This window comes from Siphateles boraxobius, unplaced genomic scaffold, assembly GCF_051911475.1.
Source record: "Siphateles boraxobius isolate OS27281-9 unplaced genomic scaffold, OSU_SipBor_1 5, whole genome shotgun sequence".
NCBI lineage: Eukaryota > Metazoa > Chordata > Actinopteri > Cypriniformes > Leuciscidae > Siphateles > Siphateles boraxobius.
Window position 1 is genome coordinate 3,365,245 of NW_027509141.1, and position 20,335 is coordinate 3,385,579.

General features: G+C 37.9%; 1 protein-coding gene and 44 non-coding genes across 45 annotated transcripts in view; 44 read left to right on the plus strand and 1 right to left on the minus strand.

Moving 5' to 3' along the window:
- The window catches only part of LOC143712218 (uncharacterized), a 96,466-nt gene that overhangs the window by 43,718 nt on the left and 32,413 nt on the right, over positions 1–20,335 (minus strand). The window lies entirely within an intron of this gene.
- Positions 281–352, plus strand: trnac-gca (transfer RNA cysteine (anticodon GCA)). The gene has a single exon. It is a non-coding gene; the product is annotated as a tRNA-Cys (tRNA).
- On the plus strand, positions 490–561 carry trnac-gca (transfer RNA cysteine (anticodon GCA)). Its single transcript has one exon. It is a non-coding gene; the product is annotated as a tRNA-Cys (tRNA).
- trnac-gca (transfer RNA cysteine (anticodon GCA)) lies at positions 699–770 on the plus strand. The gene has a single exon. It is a non-coding gene; the product is annotated as a tRNA-Cys (tRNA).
- trnac-gca (transfer RNA cysteine (anticodon GCA)) lies at positions 1,336–1,407 on the plus strand. The gene has a single exon. It is a non-coding gene; the product is annotated as a tRNA-Cys (tRNA).
- trnac-gca (transfer RNA cysteine (anticodon GCA)) lies at positions 1,754–1,825 on the plus strand. The gene has a single exon. It is a non-coding gene; the product is annotated as a tRNA-Cys (tRNA).
- On the plus strand, positions 2,391–2,462 carry trnac-gca (transfer RNA cysteine (anticodon GCA)). Its single transcript has one exon. It is a non-coding gene; the product is annotated as a tRNA-Cys (tRNA).
- Positions 2,600–2,671, plus strand: trnac-gca (transfer RNA cysteine (anticodon GCA)). Its single transcript has one exon. It is a non-coding gene; the product is annotated as a tRNA-Cys (tRNA).
- Positions 3,224–3,295, plus strand: trnac-gca (transfer RNA cysteine (anticodon GCA)). Its single transcript has one exon. It is a non-coding gene; the product is annotated as a tRNA-Cys (tRNA).
- trnac-gca (transfer RNA cysteine (anticodon GCA)) lies at positions 3,433–3,504 on the plus strand. The gene has a single exon. It is a non-coding gene; the product is annotated as a tRNA-Cys (tRNA).
- trnac-gca (transfer RNA cysteine (anticodon GCA)) lies at positions 3,642–3,713 on the plus strand. Its single transcript has one exon. It is a non-coding gene; the product is annotated as a tRNA-Cys (tRNA).
- Positions 4,196–4,267, plus strand: trnac-gca (transfer RNA cysteine (anticodon GCA)). Its single transcript has one exon. It is a non-coding gene; the product is annotated as a tRNA-Cys (tRNA).
- On the plus strand, positions 4,837–4,908 carry trnac-gca (transfer RNA cysteine (anticodon GCA)). The gene has a single exon. It is a non-coding gene; the product is annotated as a tRNA-Cys (tRNA).
- trnac-gca (transfer RNA cysteine (anticodon GCA)) lies at positions 5,046–5,117 on the plus strand. Its single transcript has one exon. It is a non-coding gene; the product is annotated as a tRNA-Cys (tRNA).
- On the plus strand, positions 6,103–6,174 carry trnac-gca (transfer RNA cysteine (anticodon GCA)). Its single transcript has one exon. It is a non-coding gene; the product is annotated as a tRNA-Cys (tRNA).
- On the plus strand, positions 7,691–7,762 carry trnac-gca (transfer RNA cysteine (anticodon GCA)). Its single transcript has one exon. It is a non-coding gene; the product is annotated as a tRNA-Cys (tRNA).
- trnac-gca (transfer RNA cysteine (anticodon GCA)) lies at positions 7,904–7,975 on the plus strand. Its single transcript has one exon. It is a non-coding gene; the product is annotated as a tRNA-Cys (tRNA).
- Positions 8,866–8,937, plus strand: trnac-gca (transfer RNA cysteine (anticodon GCA)). The gene has a single exon. It is a non-coding gene; the product is annotated as a tRNA-Cys (tRNA).
- trnac-gca (transfer RNA cysteine (anticodon GCA)) lies at positions 9,074–9,145 on the plus strand. The gene has a single exon. It is a non-coding gene; the product is annotated as a tRNA-Cys (tRNA).
- On the plus strand, positions 9,281–9,352 carry trnac-gca (transfer RNA cysteine (anticodon GCA)). Its single transcript has one exon. It is a non-coding gene; the product is annotated as a tRNA-Cys (tRNA).
- Positions 9,902–9,973, plus strand: trnac-gca (transfer RNA cysteine (anticodon GCA)). The gene has a single exon. It is a non-coding gene; the product is annotated as a tRNA-Cys (tRNA).
- On the plus strand, positions 10,755–10,826 carry trnac-gca (transfer RNA cysteine (anticodon GCA)). Its single transcript has one exon. It is a non-coding gene; the product is annotated as a tRNA-Cys (tRNA).
- trnac-gca (transfer RNA cysteine (anticodon GCA)) lies at positions 10,964–11,035 on the plus strand. The gene has a single exon. It is a non-coding gene; the product is annotated as a tRNA-Cys (tRNA).
- On the plus strand, positions 11,173–11,244 carry trnac-gca (transfer RNA cysteine (anticodon GCA)). Its single transcript has one exon. It is a non-coding gene; the product is annotated as a tRNA-Cys (tRNA).
- On the plus strand, positions 11,382–11,453 carry trnac-gca (transfer RNA cysteine (anticodon GCA)). The gene has a single exon. It is a non-coding gene; the product is annotated as a tRNA-Cys (tRNA).
- Positions 11,591–11,662, plus strand: trnac-gca (transfer RNA cysteine (anticodon GCA)). The gene has a single exon. It is a non-coding gene; the product is annotated as a tRNA-Cys (tRNA).
- trnac-gca (transfer RNA cysteine (anticodon GCA)) lies at positions 11,800–11,871 on the plus strand. Its single transcript has one exon. It is a non-coding gene; the product is annotated as a tRNA-Cys (tRNA).
- trnac-gca (transfer RNA cysteine (anticodon GCA)) lies at positions 12,218–12,289 on the plus strand. Its single transcript has one exon. It is a non-coding gene; the product is annotated as a tRNA-Cys (tRNA).
- trnac-gca (transfer RNA cysteine (anticodon GCA)) lies at positions 12,860–12,931 on the plus strand. The gene has a single exon. It is a non-coding gene; the product is annotated as a tRNA-Cys (tRNA).
- trnac-gca (transfer RNA cysteine (anticodon GCA)) lies at positions 13,069–13,140 on the plus strand. Its single transcript has one exon. It is a non-coding gene; the product is annotated as a tRNA-Cys (tRNA).
- Positions 13,278–13,349, plus strand: trnac-gca (transfer RNA cysteine (anticodon GCA)). The gene has a single exon. It is a non-coding gene; the product is annotated as a tRNA-Cys (tRNA).
- Positions 14,496–14,567, plus strand: trnac-gca (transfer RNA cysteine (anticodon GCA)). Its single transcript has one exon. It is a non-coding gene; the product is annotated as a tRNA-Cys (tRNA).
- Positions 14,705–14,776, plus strand: trnac-gca (transfer RNA cysteine (anticodon GCA)). Its single transcript has one exon. It is a non-coding gene; the product is annotated as a tRNA-Cys (tRNA).
- On the plus strand, positions 15,342–15,413 carry trnac-gca (transfer RNA cysteine (anticodon GCA)). The gene has a single exon. It is a non-coding gene; the product is annotated as a tRNA-Cys (tRNA).
- Positions 15,551–15,622, plus strand: trnac-gca (transfer RNA cysteine (anticodon GCA)). The gene has a single exon. It is a non-coding gene; the product is annotated as a tRNA-Cys (tRNA).
- On the plus strand, positions 15,760–15,831 carry trnac-gca (transfer RNA cysteine (anticodon GCA)). The gene has a single exon. It is a non-coding gene; the product is annotated as a tRNA-Cys (tRNA).
- Positions 16,397–16,468, plus strand: trnac-gca (transfer RNA cysteine (anticodon GCA)). The gene has a single exon. It is a non-coding gene; the product is annotated as a tRNA-Cys (tRNA).
- trnac-gca (transfer RNA cysteine (anticodon GCA)) lies at positions 16,606–16,677 on the plus strand. Its single transcript has one exon. It is a non-coding gene; the product is annotated as a tRNA-Cys (tRNA).
- trnac-gca (transfer RNA cysteine (anticodon GCA)) lies at positions 16,815–16,886 on the plus strand. The gene has a single exon. It is a non-coding gene; the product is annotated as a tRNA-Cys (tRNA).
- On the plus strand, positions 17,451–17,522 carry trnac-gca (transfer RNA cysteine (anticodon GCA)). The gene has a single exon. It is a non-coding gene; the product is annotated as a tRNA-Cys (tRNA).
- Positions 18,093–18,164, plus strand: trnac-gca (transfer RNA cysteine (anticodon GCA)). Its single transcript has one exon. It is a non-coding gene; the product is annotated as a tRNA-Cys (tRNA).
- trnac-gca (transfer RNA cysteine (anticodon GCA)) lies at positions 18,302–18,373 on the plus strand. Its single transcript has one exon. It is a non-coding gene; the product is annotated as a tRNA-Cys (tRNA).
- On the plus strand, positions 18,511–18,582 carry trnac-gca (transfer RNA cysteine (anticodon GCA)). Its single transcript has one exon. It is a non-coding gene; the product is annotated as a tRNA-Cys (tRNA).
- trnac-gca (transfer RNA cysteine (anticodon GCA)) lies at positions 19,729–19,800 on the plus strand. The gene has a single exon. It is a non-coding gene; the product is annotated as a tRNA-Cys (tRNA).
- trnac-gca (transfer RNA cysteine (anticodon GCA)) lies at positions 19,938–20,009 on the plus strand. Its single transcript has one exon. It is a non-coding gene; the product is annotated as a tRNA-Cys (tRNA).

Here is a 20,335-nt window from a genome sequence, read left to right on the forward strand (position 1 = left end):
CTTCTACAGATGAATTTAAGAAAATTACTGGGATTTTATTTACTTTGAAAAAGGTTTTCTGAAAGGGGGTGTAGCTCAGTGGTAGAGAATTTGACTGCAGATCAAGAGGTCAACAATTCAAATCCAAGTGACCCCTTTATCATGTCGCAATCTGAATGTGATCTTTGGTACTGTTATCGTAGTTCACGACAAGCCAGGCACATTGTTCTTTTACCTTCTACAGACAACTTTAAGAAAATTACTGGGATTTTGTTTTTACTCTGGAAAAAGATAATGGAAAGGGGGTATAGCTCAGTGGTAGAGCATTTGACTGCAGATCAAGAGGTCCCCGGTTCAAATCCGAGTGCCCCCTTTATCATGTCCCAATGTGATCTTTGGTACTTTTATCCTTGTTCACGACAAGCTAAACACATTGTTCATTTACCTTATACAGATGAATTTAAGAAAATTACTTGGATTTTTTTTTACTTTGGAAAAAGTTAGTTTAAAGGGGGTATAGCTCAGTAGTAGAGCATTTGACTGCAGATCAAGAGGTCCCCGGTTCAAATCTGAGTGCCCCCTTTATCATGTCCCAATATAATCTTTGGTACTTTTATCCTTGTTCACGACAAGCCAAACACATTGTTCATTTACCTTCTACAGATGGATTTAAGAAAATTACTGGGATTTTTTTTTACTTTGGAAAAAGTTATTTTAAAGGGGGTATAGCTCAGCGGTAGAGCATTTGACTGCAAATCAAGAGGTCCCAGGTTCAAAACCAAGTGCCCCCTTTATCAAGTCCCAATCTGAATGTGATCTTTGGTACTGTAAACCTAGCTCACTTCAAACCAAACATTTGTTCTGTTACCTTCTACTGATGAATTTAAGAAAATTACTGGGATTTTATTTACTTTGAAAAAGGTTTTCTGAAAGGGGGTGTAGCTCAGGGGTAGAGAATTTGACTGCAGATCAAGAGGTCCACGATTCAAATCCAAGTGCCCCCTTTATCATGTCCCAATGTGATCTTTGGTACTTTTATCCTTGTTCACGACAAGCCAAACACCTTGTTCATTTACCTTCTACAGATGAATTTAAGAAAATTACTGGGATTTTATTTACTTTGAAAAAGGTTTTCTGAAAGGGGGTGTAGCTCAGTGGTAGAGAATTTGACTGCAGATCAAGAGGTCAACAATTCAAATCCAAGTGACCCCTTTATCATGTCGCAATCTGAATGTGATCTTTGGTACTGTTATCGTAGTTCACGACAAGCCAGGCACATTGTTCTTTTACCTTCTACAGACAACTTTAAGAAAATTACTGGGATTTTGTTTTTACTCTGGAAAAAGATAATGGAAAGGGGGTATAGCTCAGTGGTAGAGCATTTGACTGCAGATCAAGAGGTCCCCGGTTCAAATCCGAGTGCCCCCTTTATCATGTCCCAATGTGATCTTTGGTACTTTTATCCTTGTTCACGACAAGCCAAACACATTGTTCATTTACCTTATACAGATGAATTTAAGAAAATTACTTGGATTTTTTTTTACTTTGGAAAAAGTTATTTTAAAGGGGGTATAGCTCAGTAGTAGAGCATTTGACTGCAGATCAAGAGGTCCCCGGTTCAAATCCAAGTGCCCCTTTTATCATGTCCCAATATAATCTTTGGTACTTTTATCCTTGTTCACGACAAGCCAAACACATTGTTCATTTACCTTCTACAGATGGATTTAAGAAAATTACTGGGATTTTTTTTTACTTTGGAAAAAGTTATTTTAAAGGGGGTATAGCTCAGCGGTAGAGCATTTGACTGCAGATCAAGAGGTCCCAGGTTCAAAACCGAGTGCCCCCTTTATCAAGTCCCAATCTGAATGTGATCTTTGGTACTGTAATCCTAGCTCACTACAAACCAAACATTTGTTCTGTTACCTTCTACTGATGAATTTAAGAAAATTACTGGGATTTTATTTACTTTGAAAAAGGTTTTCTGAAAGGGGGTGTAGCTCAGGGGTAAAGAATTTGACTGCAGATCAAGAGGTCCACGATTCAAATCCAAGTGCCCCCTTTATCATGTCCCAATGTGATCTTTGGTACTTTTATCCTTGTTCACGACAAGCCAAACACCTTGTTCATTTACCTTCTACAGATGAATTTAAGAAAATTACTGGGATTTTATTTACTTTGAAAAAGGTTTTCTGAAAGGGGGTGTAGCTCAGTGGTAGAGAATTTGACTGCAGATCAAGAGGTCAACAATTCAAATCCAAGTGACCCCTTTATCATGTCGCAATCTGAATGTGATCTTTGGTACTGTTCTCGTAGTTCACGACAAGCCAGGCACATTGTTCTTTTACCTTCTACAGACAACTTTAAGAAAATTACTGGGATTTTGTTTTTACTCTGGAAAAAGTTAATGGAAAGGGGGTATAGCTCAGTGGTAGAGCACTTGACTGCAGATCAAGTGGTCCCCGGTTCAAATCCGAGTGCCCCCTTTATCATGTCCCAATGTGATCTTTGGTACTTTTATCCTTGTTCACGACAAGCCAAACACATTGTTCATTTACCTTCTACAGATGAATTTAAGAAAATTACTGGGATTTTTTTTTACTTTGGAAAAAGTTATTTTAAAGGGGGTATAGCTCAGCGGTAGAGCATTTGACTGCAGATCAAGAGGTCCCAGGTTCAAAACCAAGTGCCCCCTTTATCAAGTCCCAATCTGAATGTGATCTTTGGTACTGTAATCCTAGCTCACTTCAAACCAAACATTTGTTCTGTTACCTTCTACTGATGAATTTAAGAAAATTACTGGGATTTTATTTACTTTGAAAAAGGTTTTCTGAAAGGGGGTGTAGCTCAGGGGTAGAGAATTTGACTGCAGATCAAGAGGTCCACGATTCAAATCCAAGTGCCCCCTTTATCATGTCCCAATGTGATCTTTGGTACTTTTATCCTTGTTCACGACAAGCCAAACACCTTGTTCATTTACCTACTACAGATGAATCTAAGAAAATTACTGGGATTTTTTTTTACTTTGAAAAAAGCTAATTTAAAGGGGGTATAGCTCAGCGGTAGAGCATTTGACTGCAGATCAAGAGGTTCAAATCCGAGTTCCCCCTTTATCATGTCCCAATGTGATCTTTGGTACTTTTATCCTTGTTCACGACAAGCCAAACACATTGTTCATTTACCTTATACAGATGAATTTAAGAAAATTACTTGGATTTTTTTTTACTTTGGAAAAAGTTATTTTAAAGGGGGTATAGCTCAGTAGTAGAGCATTTGACTGCAGATCAAGAGGTCCCCGGTTCAAATTCGAGTGCCCCCTTTATCATGTCCCAATGTGATCTTTGGTACTTTTATCCTTGTTCACGACAAGCCAAACACATTGTTCATTTACCTTCTACAGATGAATTTAAGAAAATTACTGGGATTTTTTTTTACTTTGGAAAAAGTTATTTTAAAGGGGGTATAGCTCAGTAGTAGAGCATTTCACTGCAGATCAAGAGGTCCCCGGTTCAAATCCGAGTGCCCCCTTTATCATGTCCCAATGTGATCTTTGGTACTTTTATCCTTGTTCACGACAAGCCAAACACATTGTTCATTTACCTTCTACAGATGAATTTAAGAAAATTACTGGGATTTTTTTTTACTTTGGAAAAAGTTAATTTAAAGGGGGTATAGCTCAGCGGTAGAGCATTTGACTGCAGATCAAGAGATCCCCGGTTCAAAACCGAGTGCCCCCTTTATCATGTCCCAATGTGATCTTTGGTACTTTTATCCTTGTTCACGAAAAGCCAAACACCTTGTTCATTTACCTTCTACAGATGAATTTAAGAAAATTACTGGGATTTTTTTTTACTTTGGAAAAAGCTAGTTTAAAGGGGGTATAGCTCAGTGGTGGAGCATTTATCCTAGTTCACAAAAAGCCAAACATTTGATCTGTTACCTTCTACTGATGAATTTAAGAAAATTACTGGGATTTTATTTACTTTGAAAAAGGTTTTCTGAAAGGGGGTGTAGCTCAGTGGTAGAGAATTTGACTGCAGATCAAGAGGTCAACAATTCAAATCCAAGTGACCCCTTTATCATGTCGCAATCTGAATGTGATCTTTGGTACTGTTATCGTAGTTCACGACAAGCCAGGCACATTGTTCTTTTACCTTCTACAGACAACTTTAAGAAAATTACTGGGATTTTTTTTTACTTTGGAAAAAGCTAGTTTAAAGGGGGTATAGCTCAGTGGTAGAGCATTTGACTGCAGATCAAGAGGTCCCCGGTTCAAATCCGAGTGCCCCCTTTATCAAGTACCAATCTGAATGTGATCTTTGGTACTGTTATCCTAGCTCACTACAAACCAAACACATTGTTCTTTTACCTTCTACAGACAACTTTAAGAAAATTACTGGGATTTTTTTTACTTTGGAAAAAGTTAATTGAAAGGGGGTATAGCTCAGTGGTAGAGCATTTATCTGCAGATCGAGATGTCTCAGGTTGACATGCAAGGGTCCCCTTTATCATGTCCCAATCTGAATGTTACTTGATGCTGCTATCCTAGTTCACAAAAAGCCAAACATTTGATCTGTTACCTTCTACTGATCAATTTAAGAAAATTACTGGGATTTTATTTACTTTGAAAAAGGTTTTCTGAAAGGGGGTGTAGCTCAGTGGTAGAGAATTTGACTGCAGATCAAGAGGTCAACAATTCAAATCCAAGTGCCCCCTTGATCATGTCGCAATCTGAATGTGATCTTTGGTACTGTTATCGTAGTTCACGACAAGCCAGGCACATTGTTCTTTTACCTTCTACAGAGAACTTTAAGAAAATTACTGGGATTTTGTTTTTACTCTGGAAAAAGATAATGGAAAGGGGGTATAGCTCAGTGGTAGAGCATTTGACTGCAGATCAAGAGGTCCCTGGTTCAAATCCGAGTGCCCCCTTTATCATGTCCCAATGTGATCTTTGGTACTTTTATCCTTGTTCACGACAAGCCAAACACATTGTTCATTTACCTTATACAGATGAATTTAAGAAAATTACTTGGATTTTTTTTTACTTTGGAAAAAGTTATTTTAAAGGGGGTATAGCTCAGTAGTAGAGCATTTGACTGCAGATCAAGAGGTCCCCGGTTCAAATCCGAGTGCCCCCTTTATCATGTCCCAATATAATCTTTGGTACTTTTATCCTTGTTCACGACAAGCCAAACACATTGTTCATTTACCTTCTACAGATGGATTTAAGAAAATTACTGGGATTTTTTTTTACTTTGGAAAAAGTTATTTTAAAGGGGGTATAGCTCAGCGGTAGAAGATTTGACTGCAGATCAAGAGGTCCCAGGTTCAAAACCAAGTGCCCCCTTTATCAAGTCCCAATCTGAATGTGATCTTTGGTACTGTAATCCTAGCTCACTACAAACCAAACATTTGTTCTGTTACCTTCTACTGATGAATTTAAGAAAATTACTGGGATTTTATTTACTTTGAAAAAGGTTTTCTGAAAGGGGGTGTAGCTCAGGGGTAGAGAATTTGACTGCAGATCGAGATGTCTCAGGTTGAAATGCAAGGGTCCCCTTTATCATGTCCCAATCTGAATGTGTTACTTGATGCTGCTATCCTAGTTCACAACAAGCCAAACATTTGTTCTGTTACCTTCTACTGATGAATTTAAGAAAATTACTGGGATTTTATTTACTTTGAAAAAGGTTTTCTGAAAGGGGGTGTAGCTCAGTGGTAGAGCATTTGACTGCAGATCAAGAGGTCCACGATTCAAATCCAAGTGCCCCCTTTATCATGTCGCAATCTGAATGTGATCTTTGGTACTGTTATCGTAGTTCACGACAAGCCAAGCACATTGTTCTTTTACCTTCTACAGACAACTTTAAGAAAATTACTGGGATTTTTTTAATTTGGAAAAAGGTAATTTAAATGGGGTATAGCTCAGTGGTAGAGCATTTGACTGCAGATCATGAGGTCCCCGGTTCAAAGCCGAGTGCCCGCTTTATCATGTCCCAGTGTGATCTTTGGTACTTTTATCCTTGTTCACGACAAGCCAAACACCTTGTTCATTTACCTTCTACAGATGAATTTAAGAAAATTACTGGGATTTTTTTTTACTTTGGAAAAAGTTAATTTAAAGGGGGAATAGCTCAGTGGTAGAGCATTTTACTGCAGATCAAGAGGTCCCCGGTTCAAATCCGAGTGCCCCCTTTATCAAGTACCAATGTGATCTTTGGTACTTTTATCCTTGTTCACGACAAGCCAAACACCTTGTTCATTTACCTTCTACAGATGAATTTAAGAAAATTACTGGGATTTTTTTTTTTTACTTTGAAAAGGGTTCTCTGAAAGGGGGTATAGCTCAGTGGTAGAGCATTTATCTGCAGATCGAGATGTCTCAGGTTGAAATGCAAGGGTCCCCTTTATCATGTCCCAATCTGAATGTGTTACTTGATGCTGCTATCCTTGTTCACAACAAGCCAAACATTTGCTCTTTTACCATCTACTGACGAATTTAGGAAAGTTACTGGGATTTAGTTTTTACCTTGAAAAAGGTTTTCTGAATGGAGTTATAAATCAGTGGTTCAAATCAACGGTTCAAATCCGATTGTCCCCTTTATCATGTCCCAATCTGAATATGATCTTTGGCGTGATAATGCTAGTGTCAAACACTTTGTTCTTTTACCTGCTAGAGATGCATTTAAGAAAATGACTGGGATTTTTTTTTACTTTGGAAAAAGTTAATTGAAAGGGGCTATAGCTCATGGTAGAGCATTTGACTGCAGATCAAGAGGCCCCCGGTTCAAATCCAAGTGCCCCCTTTATCAAGTACCAATGTGATCTTTGGTACTGTTATCCTAGCTCACTACAAACCAAACACATTGTTCTTTTACCTTCTACAGACAACTTTAAGAAAATTACTGGGATTTTTCTTACTTTGGAAAAAGTTAATTGAAAGGGGGTATAGCTCAGTGGTAGAGCATTTATCTGCAGATCCAGATGTCTCAGGTTGAAATGGAAGGGTCCCCTTTATCATGTCCCAATCTGAATGTGTTACTTGATGATGCTATCCTAGTTCACAACAAGCCAAACATTTGTTCTGTTACCTTCTACTGATGAATTTAAGAAAATTACTGGGATTTTATTTACTTTGAAAAAGGTTTTCTGAAAGGGGGTGTAGCTCAGTGGTAGAGAATTTGACTGCAGATCAAGAGGTCCACGATTCAAATCCAAGTGCCCCCTTTATCATGTCGCAATCTGAATGTGATCTTTGGTACTGTTATCGTAGTTCACGACAAGCCAGGCACATTGTTCTTTTACCTTTTACAGACAACTTTAAGAAAATTACTGGGATTTTTTTTACTTTGGAAAAAGTTAATTTAAAGGGGGTATAGCCCCGGTTCAAATCCGAGTGCCCCCTTTATCAAGTACCAATCTGAATGTGATCTTTGGTACTGTTATCGTAGCTCACTACAAACCAAACACATTGTTCTTTTACCTTCTACAGACAACTTTAAGAAAATTACTGGGATTTTTTTTACTTTGGAAAAAAGTTAATTGAAAGGGGGTGTAGCTCAGTGGTGGAGAATTTGACTGCAGATCAAGAAGTCTACGATTCAAATCCAAGTCTAACACTAAGACCAAACACATTGTTCATTTACCTTGTACAGATGAATTTAAGAAAATTACTGGGATTTTTTTTTACTTTGGAAAAAGCTAATTTAAAGGGGGTATAGCTCAGTGTTAGAGCATTTGACTGCAGATCAAGAGGTCCCCGGTTCAAATCCGAGTGCCCCCTTTATCAAGTACCAATCTGAATGTGATCTTTGGTACTGTTATCCTAGCTCACTACAAACCAAACACATTGTTCTTTTACCTTCTACAGATGAATTTAAGAAAATTACTGGGATTTTTTTACTTTGGAAAAAGTTAATTAAAAGGGGGTATAGCTCAGTGGTAGAGCATTTGACTGCAGATCAAGAGGACCCTGGTTCAAATCCGAGTGCCCCCTTTATCATGTCCCAATGTGATCTTTGGTACTTTTATCCTTGTTCACGACAAGCCAAACACATTGTTCATTTTTTTTTTACTTTGGAAAAGCTAATTTAAAGGGGGTATAGCTCAGTGGTAGAGCAGTTGACTGAAGATCAAGAGGTCCCCGGTTCAAATCAGAGTGCCCCCTTTATCAAGTACCAATCTGAATGTGATCTTTGGTACTGTTATCCTAGCTCACTACAAACCAAACACATTGTTTTTTTACCTTCTACAGACAACTTTAAGAAAATTACTGGGATTTTTTTTACTTTGGAAAAAGTTAATTTAAAGGGGGTATAGCCCCGGTTCAAATCCGAGTGCCCCCTTTATCATGTCCCAATGTGATCTTTGGTACTTTTATCCTTGTTCACGACAAGCCAAACACATTGTTCATTTACCTTCTACAGATGAATTTAAGAAAATTACTGGGATTTTTGTTACTTTGGAAAAAGCTAATTTAAAGGGGGTATAGCTCAGTGGTAGAGCATTTGACTGCAGATCAATAGGTTCAAATCCGAGTGCCCCCTTTATCATGTCCCAATGTGATCTTTGGTACTTTTATCCTTGTTCACGACAAGCCAAACACCTTGTTCATTTACCTTCTACAGATGAATCTAAGAAAATTACTGGGATTTTTTTTTACTTTGAAAAAAGCTAATTTAAAGGGGGTATAGCTCAGTGGTAGAGCATTTGACTGCAGATCAAGAGGTTCAAATCCGAGTGCCCCCTTTATCATGTCCCAATGTGATCTTTGGTACTTTTATCCTTGTTCACGACAAGCCAAACACATTGTTCATTTACCTTATACAGATGAATTTAAGAAAATTACTGGGATTGTTTTTTTACTTTGGAAAAAGTTATTTTAAAGGGGGTATAGCTCAGAGGTAGAGCATTTGACTGCAGATCAAGAGGTCCCCGGTTCAAATCCGAGTGCCCCCTTTATCATGTCCCAATGTGATCTTTGGTACTTTTATCCTTGTTGACGACAAGCCAAACACATTGTTCATTTACCTTGTACAGATGAATTTAAGAAAATTACTGGGATTTTTTTTACTTTGGAAAAAGCTAATTTAAAGGGGGTATAGCTCAGTGGTAGAGCATTTGACTGCAGATCAAGAGGTCCCCGGTTCAAATCCGAGTGCCCCCTTTATCATGTCCCAATGTGATCTTTGGTACTGTTATCCTAGCTCACTACAAACCAAACACATTGTTCTTTTACCTTCTACAGACGAATTTAAGAAAATTACTGGGATTTTTTTACTTTGGAAAAAGCTAATTTAAAGGGGGTGTAGCTCAGTGGTAGAGCATTTGACTGCAGATCAAGAGGTCCCCGGTTCAAATCCGAGTGCCCCCTTTATCATGTCCCAATGTGATCTTTGGTACTTTTATCCTTGTTCACGACAAGCCAAACACCTTGTTCATTTACCTTCTACAGATGAATCTAAGAAAATTACTGGGATTTTTTTTTACTTTGAAAAAAGCTAATTTAAAGGGGGTATAGCTCAGTGGTAGAGCATTTGACTGCAGATCAAGAGGTTCAAATCCGAGTGCCCCCTTTATTATGTCCCAATGTGATCTTTGGTACTTTTATCCTTGTTCACGACAAGCCAAACACATTTCTCATTTACCTTATACAGATGAATTTAAGAAAATTACTGGGATTTTTTTTTTACTTTGGAAAAAGTTATTTTAAAGGGGGTATAGCTCAGAGGTGGAGCATTTAATTGCAGATCAAGAGGTCCCCGGTTCAAATCCGAGTGCCCCCTTTATCATGTCCCAATGTGATCTTTGGTACTTTTATCCTTGTTCACGACAAGCCAAACACATTGTTCATTTACCTTATACAGATGAATTTAAGAAAATTACTTGGATTTTTATTTACTTTGGAAAAAGTTATTTTAAAGGGGGTATAGCTCAGTAGTAGAGCATTTGACTGCAGATCAAGAGGTCCCCGGTTCAAATCCGAGTGCCCCCTTTATCATGTCCCAATGTGATCTTTGGTACTTTTATCCTTGTTCACGACAAGCCAAACACATTGTTCATTTACCTTCTACAGATGAATTTAAGAAAATTACTGGGATTTTTTTTTACTTTGGAAAAAGTTAATTTAAAGGGGGTAATGCTCAGCGGTAGAGCATTTGACTGCAGATCAAGAGGTCCACGATTCAAATCCAAGTGCCCCCTTTATCATGTCGCAATCTGAATGTGATCTTTGGTACTGTTATCGTAGTTCACGACGAGCCAGGCACATTGTTCTTTTACCTTCTACAGATGAATTTAAGAAAATTACTGGGATTTTTTTTACTTTGGAAAAAGTTAATTGAAAGGGGGTATAGCTCAGTGGTAGAGCATTTATCTGCAGATCGAGATGTCTCAGGTTGAAATGCAAGGGTCCCTTTTATCATGTCCCAATCTGAATGTGTTACTTGATGCTGCTATCCTAGTTCACAACAAGCCAAACATTTGATCTGTTACCTTCTACAGACAACTTTAAGAAAATTCCTGGGATTTTTTTTACTTTGAAAAAGGTTTTCTGAAAGGGGGTGTAGCTCAGTGGTAGAGAATTTGACTGCAGATCAAGAGGTCAACAATTCAAATCGAAGTGCCCCCTTTATCATGTCGCAATCTGAATGTGATCTTTGGTACTGTTATCGTAGTTCACGACGAGCCAGGCACATTGTTCTTTTACCTTCTACAGACAACTTTAAGAAAATTACTGGGATTTTTTTTTTTACTCTGGAAAAAGATAATGGAAAGGGGGTATAGCTCAGTGGTAGAGCATTTGACTGCAGATCAAGAGGTCCCCGGTTCAAATCCGAGTGCCCCCTTTATCATATCCCAATGTGATCTTTGGTACTTTTATCCTTGTTCACGACAAGCCAAACACATTGTTCATTTACCTTATACAGATGAATTTAATAAAATTACTGGGATTTTTTTTTACTTTGGAAAAAGTTATTTTAAAGGGGGTATAGCTCAGTGGTAGAGCATTTGACTGCAAATCAAGAGGTCCCCGGTTCAAATCCGAGTGCCTCCTTTATCATGTCCCAATGTGATCTTTGGTACTTTTATCCTTGTTCACGACAAGCCAAACACATTGTTCATTTACCTTATACAGATGAATTTAAGAAAATTACTTGGATTTTTTTTTACTTTGGAAAAAGTTATTTTAAAGGGGGTATAGCTCAGTGGTAGAGCATTTGACTGCAGATCAAGAGTTCCCCGGTTCAAATCCGAGTGCCCCCTTTATCATGTCCCAATGTGATCTTTGGTACTTTTATCCTTGTTCACGACAAGCCAAACACATTGTTCATTTACCTTATACAGATGAATTTAAGAAAATTACTTGGATTTTTTTTTACTTTGGAAAAAGTTATTTTAAAGGGGGTATAGCTCAGTAGTAGAGCATTTGACTGCAGATCAAGAGGTCCCCGGTTCAAATCCGAGTGCCCCCTTGAGCATGTCCCAATGTGATCTTTGGTACTTTTATCCTTGTTCACGACAAGCCAAACACATTGTTCATTTACCTTCTACAGATGAATTTAAGAAAATTACTGGGATTTTTTTTTACTTTGGAAAAAGTTAATTTAAAGGGGGTATAGCTCAGCGGTAGAGCATTTGACTGCAGATCAAGAGGTCCCCGGTTCAAATCCGAGTGCCCCCTTTATCATGTTCCAATGTGATCTTTGGTACTTTTATCCTTGTTCACGACAAGCCAAACACATTGTTCATTTACCTTATACAGATGAATTTAAGAAAATTACTTGGATTTTTATTTACTTTGGAAAAAGTTATTTTAAAGGGGGTATAGCTCAGTAGTAGAGCATTTGACTGCAGATCAAGAGGTCCCCGGTTCAAATCCGAGTGCTCCCTTTATCATGTCCCAATGTGATCTTTGGTACTTTTATCCTTGTTCACGACAAGCCAAACACATTGTTCATTTACCTTCTACAGATGAATTTAAGAAAATTACTGGGATTTTTTTTTACTTTGGAAAAAGTTAATTTAAAGGGGGTATAGCTCAGCGGTAGAGCATTTCACTGCAGATCAAGAGATCCCCGGTTCAAAACCGAGTGCCCCCTTTATCATGTCCCAATGTGATCTTTGGTACTTTTATCCTTGTTCACGACAAGCCAAACACCTTGTTCATTTACCTTCTACAGATGAATTTAAGAAAATTACTGGGATTTTTTTTTACTTTGGAAAAAGCTAGTTTAAAGGGGGTATAGCTCAGTGGTAGAGCATTTGACTGCAGATCAAGAGGTCCCCGGTTCAAATCCGAGTGCCCCCTTTATCAAGTACCAATCTGAATGTGATCTTTGGTACTGTTATCCTAGCTCACTACAAACCAAACACATTGTTCTTTTACCTTCTACAGACAACTTTAAGAAAATTACTGGGATTTTTTTTACTGTGGAAAAAGTTAATTGAAAGGGGGTATAGCTCAGTGGTAGATTATTTATCTGCAGATCGAGATGTCTCAGGTTGAAATGCAAGGGTCCCCTTTATCATGTCCCAATCTGAATGTGTTACTTGATGCTGCTATCCTAGCTCACAAAAAGCCAAACATTTGATCTGTTACCTTCTACTGATGAATTTAAGAAAATTACTGGGATTTTATTTACTTTGAAAAAGGTTTTCTGAAAGGGGGTGTAGCTCAGTGGTAGAGAATTTGACTGCAGATCAAGAGGTCAACAATTCAAATCCAAGTGACCCCTTTATCATGTCACAATCTGAATGTGATCTTTGGTACTGTTATCGTAGTTCACGACAAGCCAGGCACATTGTTCTTTTACCTTCTACAGACAACTTTAAGAAAATTACTGGGATTTTTTTTTACTTTGTAAAAATCTAGTTTAAAGGGGGTATAGCTCAGTGGTAGAGCATTTGACTGCAGATCAAGAGGTCCCCGGTTCAAATCCGAGTGCCCCCTTTATCATGTCCCAATGTGATCTTTGGTACTTTTATCCTTGTTCACGACAAGCCAAACACATTGTTCATTTACCTTATACAGATGAATTTAAGAAAATTACTGGGATTTTTTTTTACTTTGGAAAAAGTTATTTTAAAGGGGGTATAGCTCAGTGGTAGAGCATTTGACTGCAGATCAAGAGGTCCCCGGTTCAAATCCGAGTGCCCCCTTTATCATGTCCCAATGTGATCTTTGGTACTTTTATCCTTGTTCACGACAAGCCAAACACATTGTTCATTTACCTTATACAGATGAATTTAAGAAAATTTCTTGGATTTTTTTTTACTTTGGAAAAAGTCATTTTAAAGGGGGTATAGCTCAGTAGTAGAGCATTTGACTGCAGATCAAGAGGTCCCCGGTTCAAATCCGAGTGCCCCCTTTATCATGTCCCAATGTGATCTTTGGTACTTTTATCCTTGTTCACGACAAGCCAAACACATTGTTCATTTACCTTCTACAGATGAATTTAAGAAAATTACTGGGATTTTTTTTTACTTTGGAAAAAGTTATTTTAAAGGGGGTATAGCTCAGCGGTAGAGCATTTTACTGCAGATCAAGAGGTCCCAGGTTCAAAACCAAGTGCCCCCTTTATCAAGTCCCAATCTGAATGTGATCTTTGGTACTGTAATCCTAGCTCACTTCAAACCAAACATTTGTTCTGTTACCTTCTACTGATGAATTTAAGAAAATTACTGGGATTTTATTTACTTTGAAAAAGGTTTTCTGAAAGGGGGTGTAGCTCAGGGGTAGAGAATTTGACTGCAGATCAAGAGGTCCATGATTCAAATCCAAGTGCCCCCTTTATCATGTCCCAATGTGATCTTTGGTACTTTAATCCTTGTTCACGACAAGCCAAACACCTTGTTCATTTACCTTCTACAGATGAATTTAAGAAAATTACTGGGATTTTATTTACTTTGAAAAAGGTTTTCTGAAAGGGGGTGTAGCTCAGTGGTAGAGAATTTGACTGCAGATCAAGAGGTCAACAATTCAAATCCAAGTGACCCCTTTATCATGTCGCAATCTGAATGTGATCTTTGGTACTGTTATCGTAGTTCACGACAAGCCAGGCACATTGTTCTTTTACCTTCTACAGACAACTTTAAGAAAATTACTGGGATTTTTTTTACTTTGGAAAAAGTTAATTTAAAGGGGGTATAGCCCCGGTTCAAATCCGAGTGCCCCCTTTATCATGTCCCAATGTGATCTTTGGTACTTTTATCCTTGTTCACGACAAGCCAAACACATTGTTCATTTACCTTCTACAGATGAATTTAAGAAAATTACTGGGATTTTTGTTACTTTGGAAAAAGCTAATTTAAAGGGGGTATAGCTCAGTGGTAGAGCATTTGACTGCAGATCAATAGGTTCAAATCCGAGTGCCCCCTTTATCATGTCCCAATGTGATCTTTGGTACTTTTATCCTTGTTCACGACAAGCCAAACACATTGTTCATTTACCTTATACAGATGAATTTAAGAAAATTACTTGGATTTTTTTTTACTTTGGAAAAAGTCATTTTAAAGGGGGTATAGCTCAGTAGTAGAGCATTTGACTGCAGATCAAGAGGTCCCCGGTTCAAATCCGAGTGCCCCCTTTATCATGTCCCAATGTGATCTTTGGTACTTTTATCCTTGTTCACGACAAGCCAAACACATTGTTCATTTACCTTCTACAGATGAATTTAAGAAAATTACTGGGATTTTTTTTTACTTTGGAAAAAGTTATTTTAAAGGGGGTATAGCTCAGCGGTAGAGCATTTGACTGCAGATCAAGAGGTCCCAGGTTCAAAACCAAGTGCCCCCTTTATCAAGTCCCAATCTGAATGTGATCTTTGGTACTGTAATCCTAGCTCACTTCAAACCAAACATTTGTTCTGTTACCTTCTACTGATGAATTTAAGAAAATTACTGGGATTTTATTTACTTTGAAAAAGGTTTTCTGAAAGGGGGTGTAGCTCAGGGGTAGAGAATTTGACTGCAGATCAAGAGGTCCACGATTCAAATCCAAGTGCCCCCTTTATCATGTCCCAATGTGATCTTTGGTACTTTTATCCTTGTTCACGACAAGCCAAACACCTTGTTCATTTACCTTCTACAGATGAATTTAAGAAAATTACTGGGATTTTATTTACTTTGAAAAAGGTTTTCTGAAAGGGGGTGTAGCTCAGTGGTAGAGAATTTGACTGCAGATCAAGAGGTCAACAATTCAAATCCAAGTGACCCCTTTATCATGTCGCAATCTGAATGTGATCTTTGGTACTGTTATCGTAGTTCACGACAAGCCAGGCACATTGTTCTTTTACCTTCTACAGACAACTTTAAGAAAATTACTGGGATTTTGTTTTTACTCTGGAAAAAGATAATGGAAAGGGGGTATAGCTCAGTGGTAGAGCATTTGACTGCAGATCAAGAGGTCCCCGGTTCAAATCCAAGTGCCCCCTTTATCATGTCCCAATGTGATCTTTGGTACTTTTATCCTTGTTCACGACAAGCCAAACACATTGTTCATTTACCTTATACAGATGAATTTAAGAAAATTACTTGGATTTTTTTTTACTTTGGAAAAAGTTAGTTTAAAGGGGGTATAGCTCAGTAGTAGAGCATTTGACTGCAGATCAAGAGGTCCCCGGTTCAAATCTGAGTGCCCCCTTTATCATGTCCCAATATAATCTTTGGTACTTTTATCCTTGTTCACGACAAGCCAAACACATTGTTCATTTACCTTCTACAGATGGATTTAAGAAAATTACTGGGATTTTTTTTTACTTTGGAAAAAGTTATTTTAAAGGGGGTATAGCTCAGCGGTAGAGCATTTGACTGCAAATCAAGAGGTCCCAGGTTCAAAACCAAGTGCCCCCTTTATCAAGTCCCAATCTGAATGTGATCTTTGGTACTTTAAACCTAGCTCACTTCAAACCAAACATTTGTTCTGTTACCTTCTACTGATGAATTTAAGAAAATTACTGGGATTTTATTTACTTTGAAAAAGGTTTTCTGAAAGGGGGTGTAGCTCAGGGGTAGAGAATTTGACTGCAGATCAAGAGGTCCACGATTCAAATCCAAGTGCCCCCTTTATCATGTCCCAATGTGATCTTTGGTACTTTTATCCTTGTTCACGACAAGCCAAACACCTTGTTCATTTACCTTCTACAGATGAATTTAAGAAAATTACTGGGATTTTATTTACTTTGAAAAAGGTTTTCTGAAAGGGGGTGTAGCTCAGTGGTAGAGAATTTGACTGCAGATCAAGAGGTCAACAATTCAAATCCAAGTGACCCCTTTATCATGTCGCAATCTGAATGTGATCTTTGGTACTGTTATCGTAGTTCACGACAAGCCAGGCACATTGTTCTTTTACCTTCTACAGACAACTTTAAGAAAATTACTGGGATTTTGTTTTTACTCTGGAAAAAGATAATGGAAAGGGGGTATAGCTCAGTGGTAGAGCATTTGACTGCAGATCAAGAGGTCCCCGGTTCAAATCCGAGTGCCCCCTTTATCATGTCCTAATGTGATCTTTGATACTTTTATCCTTGTTCACGACAAGCCAAACACATTGTTCATTTACCTTATACAGATGAATTTAAGAAAATTACTTGGATTTTTTTTTACTTTGGAAAAAGTTATTTTAAAGGGGGTATAGCTCAGTAGTAGAGCATTTGACTGCAGATCAAGAGGTCCCCGGTTCAAATCCGAGTGCCCCCTTTATCATGTCCCAATATAATCTTTGGTACTTTTATCCTTGTTCACGACAAGCCAAACACATTGTTCATTTACCTTCTACAGATGGATTTAAGAAAATTACTGGGATTTTTTTTTACTTTGGAAAAAGTTATTTTAAAGGGGGTATAGCTCAGCGGTAGAGCATTTGACTGCAGATCAAGAGGTCCCAGGTTCAAAACCGAGTGCCCCCTTTATCAAGTCCCAATCTGAATGTGATCTTTGGTACTGTAATCCTAGCTCACTACAAACCAAACATTTGTTCTGTTACCTTCTACTGATGAATTTAAGAAAATTACTGGGATTTTATTTACTTTGAAAAAGGTTTTCTGAAAGGGGGTGTAGCTCAGGGGTAAAGAATTTGACTGCAGATCAAGAGGTCCACGATTCAAATCCAAGTGCCCCCTTTATCATGTCCCAATGTGATCTTTGGTACTTTTATCCTTGTTCACGACAAGCCAAACACCTTGTTCATTTACCTTCTACAGATGAATTTAAGAAAATTACTGGGATTTTATTTACTTTGAAAAAGGTTTTCTGAAAGGGGGTGTAGCTCAGTGGTAGAGAATTTGACTGCAGATCAAGAGGTCAACAATTCAAATCCAAGTGACCCCTTTATCATGTCGCAATCTGAATGTGATCTTTGGTACTGTTATCGTAGTTCACGACAAGCCAGGCACATTGTTCTTTTACCTTCTACAGACAACTTTAAGAAAATTACTGGGATTTTTTTTTACTTTGGAAAAATCTAGTTTAAAGGGGGTATAGCTCAGTGGTAGAGCATTTGACTGCAGATCAAGAGGTCCCCGGTTCAAATCCGAGTGCCCCCTTTATCAAGTACCAATCTGAATGTGATCTTTGGTACTGTTATCCTAGCTCACTACAAACCAAACACATTGTTCTTTTACCTTCTACAGACAACTTTAAGAAAATTACTGGGATTTTTTTTACTGTGGAAAAAGTTAATTGAAAGGGGGTATAGCTCAGTGGTAGATTATTTATCTGCAGATCGAGATGTCTCAGGTTGAAATGCAAGGGTCCCCTTTATCATGTCCCAATCTGAATGTGTTACTTGATGCTGCTATCCTAGCTCACAAAAAGCCAAACATTTGATCTGTTACCTTCTACTGATGAATTTAAGAAAATTACTGGGATTTTATTTACTTTGAAAAAGGTTTTCTGAAAGGGGGTGTAGCTCAGTGGTAGAGAATTTGACTGCAGATCAAGAGGTCAACAATTCAAATCCAAGTGACCCCTTTATCATGTCACAATCTGAATGTGATCTTTGGTACTGTTATCGTAGTTCACGACAAGCCAGGCACATTGTTCTTTTACCTTCTACAGACAACTTTAAGAAAATTACTGGGATTTTTTTTTACTTTGTAAAAATCTAGTTTAAAGGGGGTATAGCTCAGTGGTAGAGCATTTGACTGCAGATCAAGAGGTCCCCGGTTCAAATCCGAGTGCCCCCTTTATCATGTCCCAATGTGATCTTTGGTACTTTTATCCTTGTTCACGACAAGCCAAACACATTGTTCATTTACCTTATACAGATGAATTTAAGAAAATTACTGGGATTTTTTTTTACTTTGGAAAAAGTTATTTTAAAGGGGGTATAGCTCAGTGGTAGAGCATTTGACTGCAGATCAAGAGGTCCCCGGTTCAAATCCGAGTGCCCCCTTTATCATGTCCCAATGTGATCTTTGGTACTTTTATCCTTGTTCACGACAAGCCAAACACATTGTTCATTTACCTTATACAGATGAATTTAAGAAAATTACTTGGATTTTTTTTTACTTTGGAAAAAGTCATTTTAAAGGGGGTATAGCTCAGTAGTAGAGCATTTGACTGCAGATCAAGAGGTCCCCGGTTCAAATCCGAGTGCCCCCTTTATCATGTCCCAATGTGATCTTTGGTACTTTTATCCTTGTTCACGACAAGCCAAACACATTGTTCATTTACCTTCTACAGATGAATTTAAGAAAATTACTGGGATTTTTTTTTACTTTGGAAAAAGTTATTTTAAAGGGGGTATAGCTCAGCGGTAGAGCATTTTACTGCAGATCAAGAGGTCCCAGGTTCAAAACCAAGTGCCCCCTTTATCAAGTCCCAATCTGAATGTGATCTTTGGTACTGTAATCCTAGCTCACTTCAAACCAAACATTTGTTCTGTTACCTTCTACTGATGAATTTAAGAAAATTACTGGGATTTTATTTACTTTGAAAAAGGTTTTCTGAAAGGGGGTGTAGCTCAGGGGTAGAGAATTTGACTGCAGATCAAGAGGTCCATGATTCAAATCCAAGTGCCCCCTTTATCATGTCCCAATGTGATCTTTGGTACTTTAATCCTTGTTCACGACAAGCCAAACACCTTGTTCATTTACCTTCTACAGATGAATTTAAGAAAATTACTGGGATTTTATTTACTTTGAAAAAGGTTTTCTGAAAGGGGGTGTAGCTCAGTGGTAGAGAATTTGACTGCAGATCAAGAGGTCAACAATTCAAATCCAAGTGACCCCTTTATCATGTCGCAATCTGAATGTGATCTTTGGTACTGTTATCGTAGTTCACGACAAGCCAGGCACATTGTTCTTTTACCTTCTACAGACAACTTTAAGAAAATTACTGGGATTTTTTTTACTTTGGAAAAAGTTAATTTAAAGGGGGTATAGCCCCGGTTCAAATCCGAGTGCCCCCTTTATCATGTCCCAATGTGATCTTTGGTACTTTTATCCTTGTTCACGACAAGCCAAACACATTGTTCATTTACCTTCTACAGATGAATTTAAGAAAATTACTGGGATTTTTGTTACTTTGGAAAAAGCTAATTTAAAGGGGGTATAGCTCAGTGGTAGAGCATTTGACTGCAGATCAATAGGTTCAAATCCGAGTGCCCCCTTTATCATGTCCCAATGTGATCTTTGGTACTTTTATCCTTGTTCACGACAAGCCAAACACATTGTTCATTTACCTTATACAGATGAATTTAAGAAAATTACTTGGATTTTTTTTTACTTTGGAAAAAGTCATTTTAAAGGGGGTATAGCTCAGTAGTAGAGCATTTGACTGCAGATCAAGAGGTCCCCGGTTCAAATCCGAGTGCCCCCTTTATCATGTCCCAATGTGATCTTTGGTACTTTTATCCTTGTTCACGACAAGCCAAACACATTGTTCATTTACCTTCTACAGATGAATTTAAGAAAATTACTGGGATTTTTTTTTACTTTGGAAAAAGTTATTTTAAAGGGGGTATAGCTCAGCGGTAGAGCATTTGACTGCAGATCAAGAGGTCCCAGGTTCAAAACCAAGTGCCCCCTTTATCAAGTCCCAATCTGAATGTGATCTTTGGTACTGTAATCCTAGCTCACTTCAAACCAAACATTTGTTCTGTTACCTTCTACTGATGAATTTAAGAAAATTACTGGGATTTTATTTACTTTGAAAAAGGTTTTCTGAAAGGGGGTGTAGCTCAGGGGTAGAGAATTTGACTGCAGATCAAGAGGTCCACGATTCAAATCCAAGTGCCCCCTTTATCATGTCCCAATGTGATCTTTGGTACTTTTATCCTTGTTCACGACAAGCCAAACACCTTGTTCATTTACCTTCTACAGATGAATTTAAGAAAATTACTGGGATTTTATTT